The sequence below is a fragment of the Pygocentrus nattereri genome, chromosome 4 (genome assembly GCF_015220715.1).
Source record: "Pygocentrus nattereri isolate fPygNat1 chromosome 4, fPygNat1.pri, whole genome shotgun sequence".
Classification (NCBI taxonomy): Eukaryota; Metazoa; Chordata; class Actinopteri; order Characiformes; family Serrasalmidae; genus Pygocentrus; species Pygocentrus nattereri.
In genome coordinates, this window is record NC_051214.1 from 47818082 (window position 1) to 47838373 (window position 20292).

The window sequence follows — 20292 nt, forward strand, 5'->3', positions numbered from 1 at the left end:
GCTTTGAAAACCCAGCTTTAAAGCCCAGAATTTGGGCATCTGCTGAAATAAACTGCAGTGATGAGCTCAAGCTGTCTGCTCTAATATATCACAGATAGATAGAACTTCCCCAAACTGACCAATCACTGACTTTATGAAAAGGAGTTCCTTAAATCTGGCAGAAGGGGAATTACTTTGCTTATGCAAGAGCTGTGCAACCCTGTTCCTTTAGAGAAATACGGTTTTATACCAGTCCAAACATGTATTGATGGTGTCTCAGGGAGCGCGTCTGTACTTCAGCATCCTCAGCCTGATCTAATGACCGGTCCTTAGAGACAGCTGAGAGTGAGGCTGCGTAGGCTGAGTAGATTTTACTCAGATTAAGTTTTAAGAAAAGACCAACCCCTATACTAAAACGATGGTTCTTTAAGGGCTCTTTAGTAAAGAAAATGGTTCTTTATAGAATCATGAACACTCAAAGAACCCTTTGCATGGTTAAAGGGTTCTTTGCACTGTGAAAGCGAATGTGCTGCAGATGGTTCTATATCAAACCTTTGTGAAACTCAAAAGAGTTTTTCTATTGTTACAGGCTTGACATCGGGACAACAGAAGAACCCGTTTTAAAAAGGTTCTATATGGAGCCATCTACACCATCTGAAGCACATTTTCACCATCCCAACAACCACTTAATCATGGAATGGCTTCTTTGAGTATTCATGGCTCTGTATAGAAGCATTTTCTTTATTTAAGAACCCTTGAAGAACCATCTGCTTTGAGAGTGCAGTCAAACCTTAACCTTGTGAGTTTCCACCGACAACCCACATTATCCAACAGAACAGGAGTTTTTGTTCCGACAGCTGTGATATATACCCTCTATGCCAAGGAACTGACCAGCAGTCACTTTCAGAAATAGGCAGCGTTTCATCTCAGCGCCCAATATAAGCAAAATAACCGATGTTGGCTCCAAAAGAGATCACACTGTTGCAAAAGTTCAGTTGTCATTGATAATTTCTTACTTTTTGTTTCATGCACACCTGTCAAAATTGAGCCCTTATGATCAAGTGCTCATCCACAAAAATAAATTACTGTTCTCCAGCTTTCAGCTATGGTTCTTTCAGCTGTGGTGCACCCCTTTAACCTAGAAGAAACTAGTCTCCAGTTCCTCTTTTCAGAATCCATCAAGTTATTTTACCAGTGATGCTCTTGTTCGTCTGCTGTTGCCCATTCGAATGCATTAATCTACTGTAATTTTTATTGAAAGGGGTATAACCATTTATTGTCCATGAACCCCTGAAAATTACTGGTGCTTAAACCATCACAGTGAGATATTTGATTAAAACTTGTACAGACGTATTGGTTACACTTTTCTACCACCCTCTGATGTGCGAGTGACTTTGTGCGAATGCCATGAACAGTCATTATGTTACAGTTTATGTTACTTTCTGACTGCTGGCAAGACCGTGTCATGTGGTCCTCATTGCAGAGGATTCAAGTGAATCAGAATCATTTGATCTGGACAATCAACCCTCACTCACATAATATATCTCAGACGTGTCCAGTTGGCCTGTTCATGCTCTGCCCACTAATGCTTTTGTTCATAGCAGCGTAATGAGAATCCTTTGAATCGCTTTTGGCTCTCTAAAGAACCCTGTTTGAGAAGACATTTGCGAGTGTAAAGAACCTGTGAAAGGACTGAAGAAAGTTCACCTGATGCAAAGATTGTTTATAAAGGTTCTTTGCCATTTTTCTGGGTCCGTCCTAGAACCTTTTCTTTGTGGAGTTTCTTTAAACATCTCATTTACAGCAATAGTTCTCCAAAGAACCATCCATTAACCCCTAAAGTTTTATTACACATGTCTATAGCCTAAGTCAGTTTGCTTTGAAAAAACTGTAGTTACTGAATAATAAGCCTTATCATGTAATAGGCCTGGGATTTTAAGGGGGGATATAAGGGTTTGAGGAACCAACACTGGTAGTTCTGTGGTGTCGCACGAGGAACCCTTTGTGGCACCCTTACGTTGAAGAGTTTATGCCAAATGAAATTCTTCCTAGATCCTTTACATTATGTTGAGGTTGTTTAAACTGTAGGTTTATTTACACTCACACACAGATAGTTTACTAAAGAACCATGCGTTGAAAGGTTCTGTAAAGAGCCTAAAGGTTTTTTTTTTTTGCGCTGTACAGGAACCCATTTGACCCTTTAATTTTTAAGATCATATGTGAATTATTCATATCAGATCTTGTTGTTTGTTTAAAAGGTGCTACAGTCTTGAGTTGAAAATGATGAGCCAGACTGTGTTGTTTTATGGAATCAACTACAGATTGCAACCATCCTGACATTAGTTGTGTCCCAATTCAGAAGCTGCATCCTTCGAAGAATGTCTACAAAGACGTGTCCTTGGAAGGCTGTGTAGGCCCATGAAGGCTGAACCAAAATTGAGATGTTCTGCTCTACGATGGATTTTCTGTTTGTGTCACAGCACCACTGTTCTGGGCCTTACCGGTGTGTCATGAAACATTGCTCTTGTTAAGATCTTTTAATGGGGCAGTCGTGGGCTGGAGGTTAGGGAACCAGCCTTGTGACCGGAAGGTCGCCGGTTTGATCCCCAGAGCCGACAGCACATGACTGAGGTGTCCTTGAGCAAGACACCTAACCCCCAACTGCTCCCCGGGCGCTGCAGATAGGCTGCCCACCGCTCCGGGTAAGTGTGCTCACTGCCCCCTAGTGTGTGTGTCTATTCACTAGTGTGTATGTGGTGTTTCACTTCATGGATGGGTTAAATGCAGAGGTGGAATTTCCCCGTTGTGGGACTAAGTTCTTTGAAGATGGGATGAAACATTAGCGTAAGTTTTGTTTCAGACCACGTTGCCATTTTTTTGTATTGTTAGCTATTCGACTTTGAAACCCAATACTTACATTTAAAAGTGTCTCCTCAGTCCCTGTTCACTCCTTGCCTGATGCCACCATGTTCTTGAATCTTTGCCAGCACAGAGTGAACCTCTGGATATGTTGGTTGGTGAAGGATCCACCCGTTGGATCCTTTGTTGCCATGGAAAAGGACACGTTTCTCGGCCACAAACGAAGGAGCCGTCGAAATGGAACAGCTTAGTCACACCGCTGAGGCGCATGCAGCCTCAGAAGGATGCAGCCCCTGAATTGGGACACAGCTACTATCACGACTGTACAACACAAAACTACATCCAGTCTCTCCCACCACTGTAACCTTTCAAACATACACAAGATAAAGATAATTCATATTGAGCAATTCACTCCAAATGTGAGGTTTACCAGTGATCTGTAGTGCTTGTCCGACCTCGCAACGGGAACTGCTGCAGAAGGTTTTGTGGGTGGAGCCTGGACAGCCTGGTCAATTTCAATATAACATCTCTGATTTTCCAATCATTTGTTTCTGAGTAATAAAAAAGTCTTCAAATCGTTTTCTTTCACACTACTTTATTTTTCTTCTTTTCTGTCATTAGTTGGATGTTTTAAAATGTCCTGTTACCTTATTTTCATACGAATCTGACAGATGAGTCAGTGTATAATGACTGATTGTGATTATAGACAGCTGATTGGATGAGTTCAGGAGTCTAAAGGCTCGGGCACCGACTAACGCCCAACTGCCTGATTAGCAATAACCTTTACTGAGAATACACTCGGCCCATGATCGGCTTGGAGGAACTTAGCACGCTTGCTTTTCTAGAGGGCCTGCAGGTTCTCACCTTAGAAGAGCGAGTGCAGGATACTGCGGCGCTGTGTTTTCTCTGGTCTGAGGCTGTGATAGTTTTCCAATCTGACAATCCAGCTGGGGTTCTAAGCAGATTGTATAAAATGTATGGGTTTTTGTTTGTTTTGTTGTTTTGTTGTTGTTTTGCCCTCACTTGCAGACCACACCCATTGAGAGAAATGTTCTCGTGTTCTGTTCTCCGACATTCTCTGCTGAGGAGCGTGCATTTTTTTAAAACTTTGTTGGAAAAGACATTTAATGTGTTTGTGGTTAGAAAAAGCAAGACCTCTCATGAACTGTGGAATGAAACATGAGAGGATGACTCCCTGAAGACGGTCGTTTAGATTCAGATGTCTTTGGATAGTTAAAATATCAATAATGAGGATGAATTAATGCCAAATATTTATTATTTGTAAACAGAAATATACATATATTAATATATAAACATATGCCTCATTTAAATGGGAATTCGTTCCTGCTCTGAACCATGTTTTGGTTGTTTTTTTGTTTTTTTTTGGTCGATTATTTTATAAACAAATGACAGCATGCAGGATCGTAAAACTGAATGTATGGTTTGATGTTTCATTGCTGTTTGGTATTTTGGCATTTTACAAATAGTTTGGTAGTTGCCTATTTATTTATAATTTATCGATTCACATTCATATCTCTGAATATAAAATGTTGACTTTCTTTTTCAAGATGAGTTTTATGAAAGGTTTTGGACTTTATATAATTTGTTCCTCCTGTTTTATTAATTTGCTTCAGTGCGTTGCCTAATTTACAATTTGATCAATTTGCCTCTTTGAATAACTGAATATTGCTTATGATAATTTGTTGTAAATAGAACTGCAATTAAACTTTTTTGAAGAAAAAAACTATGCATTTGCATTTTGTCAGTGATTTCATATCTGATTCCATCATCCTGTGTAAGTGTGACCAATGTGGTGTCCAGAGCTTTTCAATCCCGTTTATTCTGGTAATGGCTTTTAACTTAAATATTTACAGTAGCAATTTGAATTTTCAAGAAATACCTCATTTATAGTCTTGATGAGTTCCTCTTGTACATGAAATGTCACTTTTCATTTGTTTTTGCACCTGTTGAAAAGCTGAATGTTTACAAAAAATATCCATTTAACTTTCTTCTGTTTAATTTCCAGGTGAGGAGGTGCTGTTTTGGTTAAAATGTCCTGAAGGTAGAAGATCCTGTGAAGGCTGATATTAATCCACACTTTAGAGAACATTCTCAGGTTGACCGGTGCAGCTTTGCAGATTTGACATCAACAATCATTGATTGCGCAATGTATAACAATGTTGTTCGATTTCTAAAAATAGTTATTTAAGTCAGTGTTGAGTGTGTTTACATGTGCCTAATAACCTGATAACTAGAGAAAACCTGATTTTGTCAGTAATCCGATCAACACTTTTACATGAACTTGAGTCTTATAATGAATCATATGAATCACATAATGGACAAATTCCAGGTCTACATGAGTCAGACATCGGATTCCTGCTTTACAACCGGCCAATAAACTCACAAAACATGACATAACATAACGTAAAACTACACTTCATCTGAAACTCTGAACATACATCATCTAGAAGATGATTTAAACCCTTCATGTAGTTGAGCACGTAGTCGCTCCAAACGTGTTTTGCTGCATCTTGTGGCACCGCTGCTTATTTCCAGTACAGCAGTCTGTTCCGCACATGTGCAGAGTGAGAAATCTGGAAGAAATCACAGTAAGAGTTTACATGTGCTGAGAGATCTGATTACTAAAGAGTGCTAAAATCCAGCTCTAGTCCTTAAACCGGTGTAGGAAATGGAATTATGCAGTTTACATGACCATGTGCTCCAAAAGTGTTTTTTGAAAAGTTTCCCATTATGATACGAGTACACTAACACCCTAGCAACCACCTGAAACACCATAGTAACCTCAAGAGATAACATTTTAACCACCTCTGGCAATCACCTCCAGTGCAAAAACCACATAGCAACACCCTAGTGATCACCATAGATACCTTACAAATCACCTGGCAAAAAATCTAGCAGACACCTTGGTATACCAAAGCTACCACTTAACAACACCCTAGCAACCATTTCCAGGAGCACAGGAACAACATGCTAACATTCTAGCAACCACCTGGAATAACATATGAAACAACAACCCAACAGTCACCTAAGATACCATAGCAACCACCTAACAAAACCCTAGCAAACACCTTGGTATACCAAAGCCTCCAAGCAGCTGTCCAACAACGCCCTAGCAACCGCTTCAAGTACCACAGCAACAGCATACCAACAACCTAGCAACCACCTGGAATAACATATGAACCAACAACTCAGCAACCACCTAAGATACAATAGTAGCCTAGCTACACCTTAGCTACCACTTGGGATAACATAGCACCTGCCCAGCTGCACCCTAGTAACAACCTAACAACAGTCTAAAATAAAACCATAGCAGCCTAGCCTAACAGCACCCTACTAATCCGGTCAAACCTGCATGATAACGCTGTGTTTTCTTCAGGATGTGCCCTTTTCTTCAGAGGAAGAAAGCTGCCGAGCGGGAGGAGGTACAGAAGCATAAAGTCCAAAACCAGCCGGTTCTGAGACCGTTTCTTCCCCCGGGCCGTCAGGCTGCTGAACAACCAGTAGTGCTGGTGTATCGGTCTGTAGGCCAGTCACTGCACCTCTGAGTCATCGTCTCCATGGACAGTCACCACCTCATCCACACTCACTCTGATACTCTGCACCTTCAATCTAGCAAATCTGTGCTTCCATGTAGAGATCTTGTGCATCTTCTGTCCATATCCTGTACAGTCTGGAAGATTTCCATATCAGTGTTCTATCCCTGAGGACCTGCATCTCATTTATTATCTACCTCAAACTAACTGCACATACGGAATGTGAACAACAGCACATTCAGTTTTATTTAACTTACTGTACATTGAAATAGTGCAATACTACTGTATATTGTGTATATGTGTATATTCAGAGTTGGTGTATATATATATATATATATATATATATATATATATATATATATATATATATATAAATATAATATGGATATATATATATTTCTTTTTCTTCTTAGATATTTATATTTTTTGTATTCCAATTTTACACGGCGACTACACACCTACGATTTTCACTCGCTTTCCACCTGTGTAAATGTGATGTGACAATAAACATGATTTGATTGTGATTTGATTTTCTAGTTTAAAGCAGGAGATGGTGTCCTGTAGAGGCTCTGAACTGCAGAGTTTAGTGCTTGCCTGCTGTGACACGTCAAAGTCGGCTCATTCAGCTCTTGATGATGAATTGAGGTGTGTTAAATCAGGGGAAACTCTGCAGTGCTCTGGGTCAGCAGGCTGGAGCCGGATGTTCAGGGGTTCACTATTGGGAGACAAGTCTGCTGAAAGCTGGAAAATGTAAGTAGATCTCATGTTACCGCTGAATACATAGATACCATCATATTATTGGGCCTCATTGGCCAACCGTTCTTATTCGCCAATGTTTTCTTATTTGACATTTGTTCTTAGGTAAGAACAGAATCTACACACTCTACAAACCTCCCTGCTGGTCAGTTATTAATTATCGCCCGCTCAGTGATATGAAGAAGGATTCAGATGTTCGCCAGCTTCTAGTTTGAATGTTTGCACTTCACCTTAAGTGGAACAGCAGTTCTGACACCTGAGGTGCCAGCATGTAACTGCTGGACCATTTATTGGAACAGGAAAATTAGCTAGCTACCGAGAGATCAGCATACTACTAGTGATTTTTATGCTTGTTTTAAAGAAAGGGACCATAATACATTGAAACAGCATTAAATTAAGATAATATAATGATTATTATAATGTTTTAAAAGAGACAGATCTCACATTTGTGGGTTTCTTTAGTTGCTCACGAATACATCTTGCTGCTTTTCTTTAATTAGACTCCATTTGGAGTGTGCTATGTAGCTCTAACACTCCGCCCTACCCCTCAATCGGGACACCCTACACCTAGACATGAACACCAGTGGTGGACAGTAACTGAGTAAATGTAATTAGTTTCTGTACTTTAGTATTTTTGGTGTATCTGTACTGAAGTTTCTCCGTTCTGGGCGACTTTTTCCTTTCACTCCACTACATTTCAGAGTCTAATATCCGACTTTTTCCTCCTACATTTTGAGAAATCTGTCGTTCCTTTTGGTTTCTGTGTGTATAAAAACGTCACATGTCAAAACGAAAGAAGCGCAAAGCCAGAGCACCAATCAGGGCCCAGCGGTCACTTTGTTTAGAGCAGCAGCGTAAAACTTTGGGAGAGTCTGTTCAACATAAATGATGAACTAACCTAACTTTGTGTAAATAGAGCTCAATATAGAAATATGTCCACATATGCAGTCGAGACTGACGCGGCTTTTTTCTGAATTTCTACAAACACCATTTCATTTTATAGTAAATTAGTTTCAGTTAGTTTATGTTTATGAACAGAGGCCAACAGATCAACATAGTAAAGGAGCTCATTTTAAACTGAAACTTTGCTTGTGTGTAAAAAGTGATTTCAGAGCCACTCGGTTCTCCCTGATGGAAACTGTTTACCTTCAGTGTTTTGTGCTTCTGGTCATTTTAATAGACGTCAGCGTCACTAATTAATGACGTTCTATTAAAAGACTGGTTTACCAAGAGAGACGCTGGAGGACTTTCACCTGAAATGAGTTCATGAAGCCAGTCTGGTTATAAAAATGATAACAGGACATCAGAGCCAGAATTCCTCTTTTAGTACTTTTACTTTATACTTAAGTACATTTGAAGGGAAATACTTTTACTCAAGTGGAGGTCTTCTTTGGTCAACCATTCAGAGAAATGGACAGTGCAAAAAAGAGGTGAGGAAGAGGGTGCAGGCAGGATGGAGTGGGTGGAGACGGGTGTCAGGGCTGATGTGTAACAGAAGGACAGCAGCAAGAGTGAAAGGGAAGGTCTACAAGACAGCAGTGCGTCCTGCTATGATGTCTGGTTTGGAGACTGTGGCTCTGTCTAAAAGACAGGAGGCTGAGCTGGAGGTGGCGGAGATGAAGATGCTGAGATTTTCGTTGGGAGTGACCAGGCTGGACAAGATTAGAAATGAGCAGATCAGAGGGACAGTGAAGGTGGAGCAGATTGGAGATAAAGCCAGAGAGGCCAGGTTGAGATGGTTTGGACATGTGTTGAGGAGGAATAGTGGATATATTGGGCAAAGAATGTTGGAGATGGAGCTGCCGGGTAGAAGGAGAAGAGGTAGACCTCAGAGAAGGTTTATGGATGTAGTGAAAGTGGACATGGAGATGGTTGGTGTGAAAGTAGAGGAGGCAGTGGATAGGGCAAGATGGAGGCAGATGATCCGCTGTGGCGACCCCTAAAGGGAGCAGCCGAAAGAAGAAGAAGAAGACTCAACTTGAGGTCTAGAGTAAGGACTTCTACTTTTACTGGAGTGATATTTTACCTTGGGTGTTTCTACTTTAACTCAAGTACATGATTTGTGTACTTCGTCCAGCTCTGATTAACACATAAAACAGAGGGCTAAGTGGTCGGAGCTGTAGTGAACCATAACCCTACACTGTGAGTTGTGTTCTAATGGTGGAAGCAGCCGAATGTAAGTAGTCTTGTTGTTGTTTATAAATAAAGTCTAACGCCATCACAGTGACCTGTGTCCCAGAGCACATTAATCCCTCTCTGGCTTCCACAGAAGCCGCGGTGATCCTATCAGGAAACAGCAGGGGGTAGGAGTCCTGCAGTGGAGAACGGCAGGGGTGCCGCTGCTGTCCTGCCAAACAACACAAAACCCCGTCTCATACCCGCACGGCACTCAACAACAGACCTTAAAGCGACACGCTTAAAACAATGTTTTTTCAAGGGTTCTTTGCAGGGTGAAATGGTTCTTCAGACTGATGGAGAATGTGTTGCAAATGGTTCTACATGGAACCTTTTTGGAAATGGTTCTGTATAGCACCAAACAGGCTTTTGCTATTGTTGTGATGTCAAGCTTGTAACAATAGAAGAACCTTTGTTGGTGCTGTCGAGAACCGTAAACAACACTTCACCTTTGCATACACACTAAACTTTATATACACACATAAAACGATGTTTTATCAAGGGTTCTTTAGTCAAGGCGGTGGCTCAGTTTTGAACCATTTGCCTGCTTAAATGGTTCTTTGCAGGGTGAAATGGTTCTTCAGACAGATGGAGAATGTTGTATATAGTACTAAATAGCACCAAAAAGGATTTTTTTATTGTTACAAGCTTGACATTGTAACAGTAGAAGAAACCCTTTTGGTGCTATACAGTAATATTTTCAAAAAAGTCGCACAGAGAAACACGTACAACACATTCTCCATCGATCTGAAGAACAACTTAACCATGCAAAGAGAACGTAAGCCTGCAAATGGTTTGTGTTCATGGCTCTATATACAGTAGAATCACTGTCTTTACTAAAGAACCCTTGAAGATCTTTTATAAAAATGCAGTGTTACGACCCCTGCTGGTACTATACCTTCTGTGTGCCGGCGTTTTGTGTTTTCCCTGTTGTGTGTCCCCTTATGTGCAGGTACATGATTGACCAGAAGGGGGCGCACAGGGGTATAAGAGGTCGCTGATCCACCACCTTGGGAGATGTTTAGGGCTTTCTCCCCTCTGGCTTGACCTGGAAGAACACCTGTCCAGACCAGCCCAGCACTTCTTTCACTTCTGTCTGCTTCGCTCAGTGGTGGACAGTAACTGAGTAAATGTAATTAGTTTCTGTACTTAAGTAGTTTTATCGTGTATCTGTACTTAAGTTTCTCCGTTCTGGGCGACTTTTTCCTTTCACTCCACTACATTTCAGAGTCTAATATCCGACTTTTTCCTCCTACATTTTGAGAAATCTGTCGTTCCTTTTGGTTTCTGTGTGTATAAAAACGTAACATGTCAAAACGAAAGAAGCACAAAGCCAGAGCACCAATCAGGGCCCAGCGGTCACTTTGTTTAGAGCTGGTTTTGACCTGTTGGTCATACCGACCCAGTGCAGCACGCGGTTCAACGTCAGCGCAGCAGCGTAAAACTTTGGGAGAGTCTGTTCAACATAAATGATGAACTAACCTAACTTTGTGTAAATAGAGCACAATATAGAAATATGTCCACATATGCAGTCGAGACTGACGCGGCTTTTTTCTGAATTTCTACAAACACCATTTCATTTTATAGTAAATGAGTTTGGGCTGGTTTATGTTTATGAACAGACGCCTACAGATCAACATAGTAAAGGAGCTCATCTGTGATCCTGAGTTTAAAGCCAGTTTTTATTCAACTTAAACTTGGAACTAAGTTGTAAATAAATCTGAAACTGAAACTTTGCTTGTGTGTAAAAAGTGATTTCAGAGCCACTCGGTTCTCCCTGATGGAAACTGTTTACCTTCAGTGTTTTGTGCTTCTGATCATTTTAATAGACGTCAGCGTCACTAATTAATGACGTTCTATTAAAAGACTGGTTTACCAAGAGAGACGCTGGAGGACTTTCACCTGAAATGAGTTCATGAAGCCAGTCTGGTTATAAAAATGATAACAGGACATCAGAGCCAGAATTACTCTTTTAGTACTTTTACTTTATACTTAAGTACATTTGAAGGGAAATACTTTAGTACTTTTACCCAAGTGGAGGTCTAAAGGGAGGAACTTCTACTTCTACTGGAGTGATATTTTACCTTGTGTGTCTCTACTTTAACTCAGGTACATGATTTGTGTACTTCGTCCACCTCTGGCTTTGCTTTGCTGCTGTTGTTAAAATTGTGAGTTTGATTAAGGTTTGAAAGCTGGGTGAAATTAGGGGACAGGTGCCGTGTTGTTCTGGTTTGAGGTAGGGAGTTAGGGTAGCCTATATGTCTTTTGTTTCTTTTGTTTGTAGTTTAGTAAGTTTGAAGTCATTAGTTGTTTTTTTTGTTGTTGTTGTTGTTATTTTGGCTTACACTTGTCCCTGAAGCCTTTAACCCAGCTTGTTTGTTCGGTGTCTGGTCTGGCAGCAGGTCTGGGGAGACCGCCTACTCTCATTGTCTGTTACAGCCTGACCCTAAACCGGGACGTAACAGTAGCGAAGCAAAAATAAAAATGCACAGAATTTTCTGTTTATCAAAAAGTCTAGTTAGGCATCCAAGACGTTTGGTGAATTTGGTTCTTGTAGATGTTCCATTGCTTACATTAATGATACATTACTTACATTAAGTACATGTATTGTTAATATGTTATTTCCATTATGCAAAACCTAACCTTACCGACCTTGCCCAAACCCTAACCCTGGCCCTAATCTTAACCCGAACCTTAACCTCAACCAAAAACCTGATCCTTACCCTCATAGTGTTTGACATGTTACTGAGAGTCTGTTGAGCATTTGTTTCTTCTCAAAATGAACTGCCACCAATTTAAAAAGCGAACGACCCCAAATGGATCTTGGCTGATCAGATGTATTTGGCATAAGAAGGGAAACGGTCTAGATGAGATTTGTCCAGGGTGTTGCTTTAAGCTAAGCAGGACTCTGATGTCATCTACTAAAACTTGGTTTAAAAATAGTCACTGCTGTGTGTCGTGAACGTCAGTCCTTCTTAAAAGCTCAGGGACTCACTGGTGTGTTTGAACAGGAGTGAGATTCACACTCACGCAGTTAATCTCACTCACCATCCAGCCTTTATAAGCAATCCTTACAAACATTTTAAAACGTGTTGCCAATTTTTTCCGCTTATAACACTTATAATTGATCATTTGAGTTAATCAAACACATTCAGTAATGATGAGGTCTGGACTCTGGGGTGGTCAGTCCATTGTTCAGCTTCTTTGTTTGATGTGTCTCCTTTTCTCAGTGAGGTCTTCTTGAACAGCTACACATCCTTTCAGACCCACAGCACTGAGTGGTCTCCTCACAGTGGAAGGATGGACAGAAACACCTGTGGATGTTTTCAGACCTGAAGCAGCTTGATCTTCTCCTCTCTCTCAGAGATGAAAGCTTTAAGCGCTGTTTATCTGATGGGGGCAGTGTTGGTGTCTACCAGGTCTTCCAGGTGGGTTTTAGGAGTGTTCAGACTGTTAATCACAGTTTTAGCACTCCTGATTTTTCATTTAGTTTTCCTTGACTCTCCTTTTTTATGATATATATCTCCTGATATATTTATTTATTTATTTATTTATTTATTTATTTATTTTATTTATTTATTTATTTATTTATTTATTTATTTATTTATATTTTTTTCCAGTCAAAACATTGAATGGAATTGAATATATATATTTTTTTTTCAGTGTTTTGACTGGAAATTAAATAAATGCAGTATGCTTTTTACAGTACTTTATATGGACACCCAGCTTGGCATTATGTAGTACTCTTTGGTCTTAAGGTCTTTTCACAGATCAGAGTGTTAGGAATGAAGATAAAGCTGATCTACTGCAGCTAAGCCACCTACATTTCAGATGAACATCCTTACACTGTCCTGGCTGTGTTCCTGCTGTTCCACACACAACATGCACCCTGGTTGGGCCAAAAACTGCCCTTCAGTCACCCTTGTGTATGCTTCTGTGTGTGTGTGTGTGTGTGTGTGTGTGTGTGTGTGTGTGTGTGTGTGTGTGTGTGTGTGTGTGTGTGTGTGTGTGTGTGTGTGTGTGTGTGTGTGGAACAGCTTGTCTCTATATCTCACACCTCACTCCAGACTCTGTCCCACACACAGATCAATCACGTGATGGATTAAGTCATTAAAACAGACTCTATATATACACACAGTGACGTGAAGCTGCTGCTCTGTCTGCTCTTTATTTATTGAACTCACAGCTCATAAACTCTTCATCCAAACACCTGAAGGCTCTTCCTTGACCTCAGTCATGGAGACAGCGAAGATGTTTTTCCGTCTGCCCAGAGTTTCTCCTGGATACTTCAGATGTCTGAAGGTGAGCTCAGACTCCTCGTACAGTGGGCTAAATGTTTTCTGTCTGCACGTCTTTGCTTGAAATGGATTCACAATAAGATTTATAGACTTTACTATTAAAGATGTGCAGAATTTCATAGTGTGTGACTGTGTTTTTATTTTCATGCATTTCCAAGACAAAGTTATCCAGGCTGTAGAAAAGCATCACCGACTTAGGAGGACGTTGTCGGTCCTCCTGACTTTGTAAAGTGGTTTCGTTGTTTTTTTTGTTTGGAAAGAGCAAATCCATTTCTTTTTGGTTCTGGAGGTTAACGTTACAGTTATTGTAATAATCCAGAATGTCTTAGAGACTCAGGAAGCTCATTCCATAATCGAGCACATAAAGCAGAACTTTGAAGGTGGAGATACCAGCAGATTTGAGGATCCAGACCTTAAAACTGAAGTAAAACTGTGGCAGGAATCTGATGAAGCAAACGCTCCTGAAAAAAACGTTAACATTTACAAAACAAAAATATTTTAATTAAATATTTACATTGGGGTTTAGGGCTTCAAATGAGGTAAAGGATAGCGACTGGATTCGATTGATGTAGAAAAGTAAAAATGGAGATGGTGATGATTCGTAAAACAGCCTTTAATTGAAGTAAAACACATTTCTGTGACTCTGCTAATCTTTGGCTGTAATTATGGAGCTGACTGTATGTACGTCTGCATGTTTGTCTCAGGCCGGACAGAGTGTGGAGGTGAGAGGAGATGCGATGGTGTCTCCCCGCTGGGCCGTGCTGTTGGGGGCAGTTGGCCTTGGACTGTCCGGCTACAGCTCTAGACAACTAACCATCCACCACAAACCCTGCCCGCGGACCCTCCGCTGAACAGCAACAATCCAGTGACGGAGTTACCAAAGGCTCACCTGAAGGGTCATTTACCTTCCGTCCTGCACAGCTTTCTGCCGGTCCGAGATGATTTTGAGGGAACTGAGAGCAGTTTGAGAAACGTTCTCACTGAGAATGAACTTAAATGACTGGATTGAGAGCAAAACTAACACCTCAGACACGTCATGCAGTGCCTTAATCTCAGTGTGGTTAAAAGTAATAACACTGTCACTTCACTTATTAGAAAGCACAGCGACCGAACACGCTAAAATGATGGTTCTTCAAGGGTTCTTTAATAAAGAAAATGGTTCTGAATAGAACCATGAACACCCAAGAACCCGTTTCATGATTAAATGCTTCTTTGTATTGTGAAAGTGTTCTTCACACCGATGGAGAACGTTCTGTAGATGGTTCTTTATAGAACCTTTTTGAAAATTGTTTAATATAAGAACGAAAAATGATTCTTCTAATGTGACCTTGTAACCTTTTCAAAAACGTTCTATAAAGAACCATCTACAGAACGTTCTCCATCAATTTGAACACTTTCATGAAGCAAAGGGTTCTGTGAGCGATTGTTTCTATTTGGAACCAAAGAACCCTTGAAGAAACATCATTTTGAGTGTAAACTTAAAACAACAAAATAACCCATTTTAAAATGTTTCTAAATTGTGTGTGTGTGTGTGTGTGTGTGTGTGTGTGTGTTGTAAGATTTGATAGTAAAATATAAAAGTACAGTGTTGTGTACTGGTTCTAGATACAGAACAACTTTGGAACAACCTAAAACAGGTCAGTAAACACTTATTCCCTGACGAAATGCAATACACCTAAAACACCAGAACCATCCCAATATGGTAGTGAAACTAAATAAAATTAATTTTTTAAAGAAACAAATTGTTTTTATTTTTATGCCTGACGTTGTTTTGCTTCTTGTTGTTTCAAACCTGCATTATGAAAGTCATTCAGCCCCCGTTCCTTGCCATTGTGGGCGGAGCTAAACTATTCAGCTGTGGGCTGATTATGCGGATGTTTGTAAACATGTTTGTTTTCCGTGATGAATTCAAAGCAGGCTGTTTTTGCCGCTTAGTTTCCACATATGTTTTTTATAGACTGGGTAGCAAGTGGTACGTTTTGAAAGTTTAGCAGCGTCTACGTACCACAGCAAACCCTGTATTTCAAAAGAGTGAGGAAAACTAAGTTTTCTGTGACATGAGGGGCTTTAAGTGAAGTTAAACTGTGTGCGTTTGTAAAGTTTATTCTTATTCAAACTCCACTGAAAGCCTAGAGCTCCTTCCACCTCCTAAATACTGAGTGAAGCATTAACCAATTACGGTTCACACCAGCAGAACAGGCAGATCAGTGTCAGACGTTCCTGCTGAGGAGCCCAGAAGAAAAGTTACCTAACTGACGTTTCTGTATACTAATCAAAACAGAGCCACAGATGAACTGTTTCTGCCAAAATTACAGTTGTGACATTAAATTACAGATTAAAAACAGTCATTATTATACTTATTATAAAAACCATGTACTGGACATCAGCTGTGTTACCACATTTACATATCCACACATCCTTTTTTATGGGCAGTCCATTCCTATGGGCACTGGCTGCGCTGTCCTAACCACTGAGTCTACTATTATACTGCTACCTTTAACCCCTTAACAATTCATGTTTATTTAATACCAAGTTTTATCATTCAGTAACTACAGGGATTTCAGTGCAAGTTAATGGAGCTATTCCTAAGTTATAGAAGTGTATAATAAAGCTTTGGACCTGCCCATGAGCCCGTGGCTTGTTAGGGAGCTGATTTATTTACCCTTTAAGTGCGGTAATTATTTATTCTACCAGGCCTCCAGGTGCAATACTTGTTCTGTGCAGTATCCCTCCAACATTGCTCCCAGTACTGGACACTTTTCTTTATGGACACTTTTTATTCTTTTAATGAACGCTTTATTTTTATTCTGTGTATTTATGTATATCACTACATTTTATTTATTCTATAATTTGTATCTTAGTCTACATAAGCGTGTTTATACTTTTATACCTTATAGTTTTAACTTTAACTAACCCTTTAAAAATACCAGATTGTTACACACTAAGGCTTATTATTCTGTAACTACAGGGCCTTTAATACAAACTGACTGAGCTGTTCGTTATAGAAGGTTATAGAAGTGTTTGGGGCCTGACGGTGAGTCCTGGCCATTTAAGGGGTTAAGTGTCTACAGGCTTTCTCCAAACAACATCTCATTGTACTTGTACAGGGACAATAAATATATCTTATATATCTCATTTCTTATATATTTGGCAACGCTTAAGCCAAACTACTAAGTGACTTCATAACACATGCATAACCCTTGAAAGAACGCATGAATAAAGCAATTCATTTATGTTAAGTGATACGTTTTTAATCCCACAAAGGGGGATCTTCCACCTCTGCATGTAACCCATCCGTGAAGTGAAACACCACATACACACTAGTGAATACACACACACACCCAGGGGGCAGTGAGCACACTTGCCCGGAGCGGTGGGCAGCCCTATCCACCCGGGGAGCAATTGGGGGTTAGGTGTCTTGCTCAAGGACACCTCAGTCATTGGATTGTCGGCACTGGGGATCAAACCGGTGACCTTCCGGTCACAGGACCAAACAGCTGAGGCCACTAATTGCAAGAACACAAAAGACTTAGTGAAGATGTTGTGGCTGCAGACACTAAGAGCTGACCCCAGGCTTCTGGAGAACTGAACTCTACTGTTGAGCTTTGATTTAGTAGAAGCTTTGTAGTGTTCACTCCTGTTAAAGAAGGCACCGCTGATGCTGTGTTTTATTAACAGGCTGTGTTTGGCCACAGCCACGTCACGCTCAGCCTCGCTGTGTCTTGCTTCCTCTGTAGTGTTAAAGCTCATTTATACTCATTTATAAAAGAACACGTCAGTTAAAAACGATGTAACCGTCACCGCCCACATACTTCCGTGCATCCTTTAAGTTGGTATTGATGTTAAGCATCCACTAGAGGGCTGTCCAGGGCAAAAACGTTTCATAGATACTTTATTGATCTCGAAGGAAATTTCCCCGAATTGCCCGAAGGCAATTGTTTGACAACAATTGTGGCAATGGTGGGGGAGGTCATAATAGTGTACCAACTATAACAGGCAACGTTATAGATGGCGGTGGTCTGTGAGGCCATTAAATACTTTGATGTATGGATGTATGTGTCTTTTCACTTTTTTATTATTCTTTGATTGCCAATAGGGAAAACTGCCATCGTGTCTCGCATGAACTATTAGCTGATAACTACCTGGTATGATTCAGAAAATTGATAGTAACTTTTCTCTTTGAACATGTTTGGTTTTGTAAAGATGTCCCCTAACAAGGCAGATAAATACGATATAATCAATTATTTTATTGCTAGCTTAATTCCACATTCATGAACGTAATATATTTAAAAATAAAATAAAATAAGTCAAAAGCCATTTTTAATTAGATTTGTTTGTGATTTATGTAGATCTTTTGATAAAGTGATGCTGGTTTTCGAATCTCCTGGTTGTAGGCTGGTTTTATGTTTTAATGTAGTATAATATAATATAATATAAAAAAGGTGTTGCTTTTACGGTTTAATAGGTTTCGGTTTTTTCTATTGTTGGTGTCTCTTGATTGATGCCGTCCTGTCATATATGTTTGCATTTAAAATGCATAAATGCACGAAAAAAAGACAGAACACAACCAGCCAGCGAGCGTCATCCTCACAATAAGAGTCTTTATAGAATAACCCAGTCAATAAATGCTCCAGAACTAATATTCCAAAACTGCATGCAGAACATTTTGAAGATGCTAGGATACATAAACTGGATATGTATTGTTCTTAACCAAGTTTCATTTCTTAGAAATGACGCTCCATAACAGTGTAATAAATTGAAAAATACCTGTCACTTTATTTCAAGGCCATTTATTACAATGTCATTTACTCATTTAACCAGCTTATCAGGTCTCGCCATCACTGGGATCCCTGTGTTATGATGTAGGTAGCCTACAAATGAAGAGGGTAATTTTAGACATCTTGTCAGCAGCAATGAATCCTTCTTTCACCACTCCAGCGGCTCCTGCAACATTCGTGACTTTTTCCTCATAAAGAGAACCACCTTAAACCCAGAGCTCCTAATATTGTCATGATGCCAACTACAGAGCGATGCACGGCTTCAGAGGTCTATTCAAGTCAAGATGCTGCCTAAAATTCCAGTCAGGCCTTCCTTTCAGAATCACCAGGAAAACAAAGAGAATATCAGCAAAAAAACAGGGAACACAGTGTCACACAGTTTCTCGGAGGCAAGCGCGGGTTATGAAGCTCTACTGGAGGTGTTAATAGAAGGGAAGCTCACGCTGTGGTAAGTACAGTTGTCAAACGACGATGTGATGGAGCTTTCTGACCAAAACTATGCTCTACTTTAAATTTACAGCACTTTTCTGTTTTCCCCTCATAAATCAATCGTATAGTGTTTTCATGTTTTCCACGGAAATGAAAAAGTAACAGGAAAGTAAAAAGATTAAGATTCCCTTATTAGTCCCACAGCAGGGAAATTCCACCCCTGCATTTAACCCATCCGTGAAGTGAAACACCACATACACACTAGTGAACACACACACTAGGGGGCAATGAGCACACTTGCCTAGATGGGTGGGCAGCCCAATCCGCAGCGCCCGGGGAGCAGGTGTCTTGCTCAAGGACACCTCAGTCATGTGCTGTCGGCTCTGGGGATCAAACCGGCGACCTTCCGGTCACAAGGCTGGATCCCTAACCTCCAGCCCATGACTGCCCCGAGGAGGTGCACCGTTCTCGGAGGTACTGCAATACCAGGTCGATGCGTGGAGCGGACGGAGCAAGCCCCTCTTCCGTCTCCCTGTTCTAAAAATCAGATATTAAACTGATAAGAACAGATACTGCCCTTGATCTTAGCCAAAAGGCCGAGAAGTGTAAAGTGTTTCTGTTCTCTATGAAAGCTGAACCCCGTCTAGCCTCCTGTCTTTCAGCCTGAATAAAGCAGGAATTAAAAAATTAATATCTTCATTATTCTCCAAAGTTCATAATCTAAAGCTAGATAAATGGACATCGTTTCAAAATATGGTTCTTCAGTGCCTCTTTAGTAGAGACAGTGGCTCTGTTTAGAACCATGAGTTCTATACAGAACCATTTCATGCTTAAATGGCTCTTGGTGAAATGTTCTTCAGATTGATGGCGAATGTGTTCTATATGGTTCTGTATGGAAATTTGGGGAAAACGGTTCTGTATAGCACCAAAAAGGGTTCTTCTATTGTTTTGATGCCAAACTTGTAACAAACTTGGTGCTATATAGAACCAACACATTGTCCATCAGTGTGAAGAACCATTTCACCATGCAAAGAGCCATTAAAGCATGAAATGGTTCTATTTATAGATAGAACCTGTCTTTACTGAGGAACCGTCATTTGAAATGTGATGAAGGAGAATGATGTATCTGTCCTGTACTAGCTAAAGCAAAACTCTGTTTGACAGCCAAGATGCAACACTAGATAGATAGATAGATAGATAGATAGATAGATAGATAGATAGATAGATAGATAGATAGATAGATAGATAGATAGATAGATAGATAGATAGATAGATAGATAGATAGATAGATAGATGGTAGCCGGAAGTAATTTTTGAGAAGCATTTCAAAATGTGTAAGAGCTTTATTTTGGGAGGTGGAGCAGTGTAGTGTGGAATTATGAAGCTATAACAAAATTTAACGTTAGATTTACAGTAGAAACACGAATAAACAATCGCAATGTGTAAAATGTGTTTAATCTGTTG

At 40.2% G+C, this 20292-nt stretch overlaps 1 long non-coding RNA gene and 1 pseudogene across 1 annotated transcript; one reads left to right on the forward strand and one right to left on the reverse strand.

Moving 5' to 3' along the window:
• The first annotated feature begins 12712 nt into the window (after positions 1–12712).
• LOC108426263 lies at positions 12713–16586 on the forward strand. The gene is made up of 3 exons (XR_001857761.2): positions 12713–12751; positions 13510–13625; positions 14326–16586. It is a non-coding gene; the product is annotated as an uncharacterized LOC108426263 (long non-coding RNA).
• Positions 16587–19280: 2694 nt separating this feature from the next.
• LOC119263324 lies at positions 19281–19436 on the reverse strand (annotated as a pseudogene).
• Positions 19437–20292: the final 856 nt, after the last annotated feature.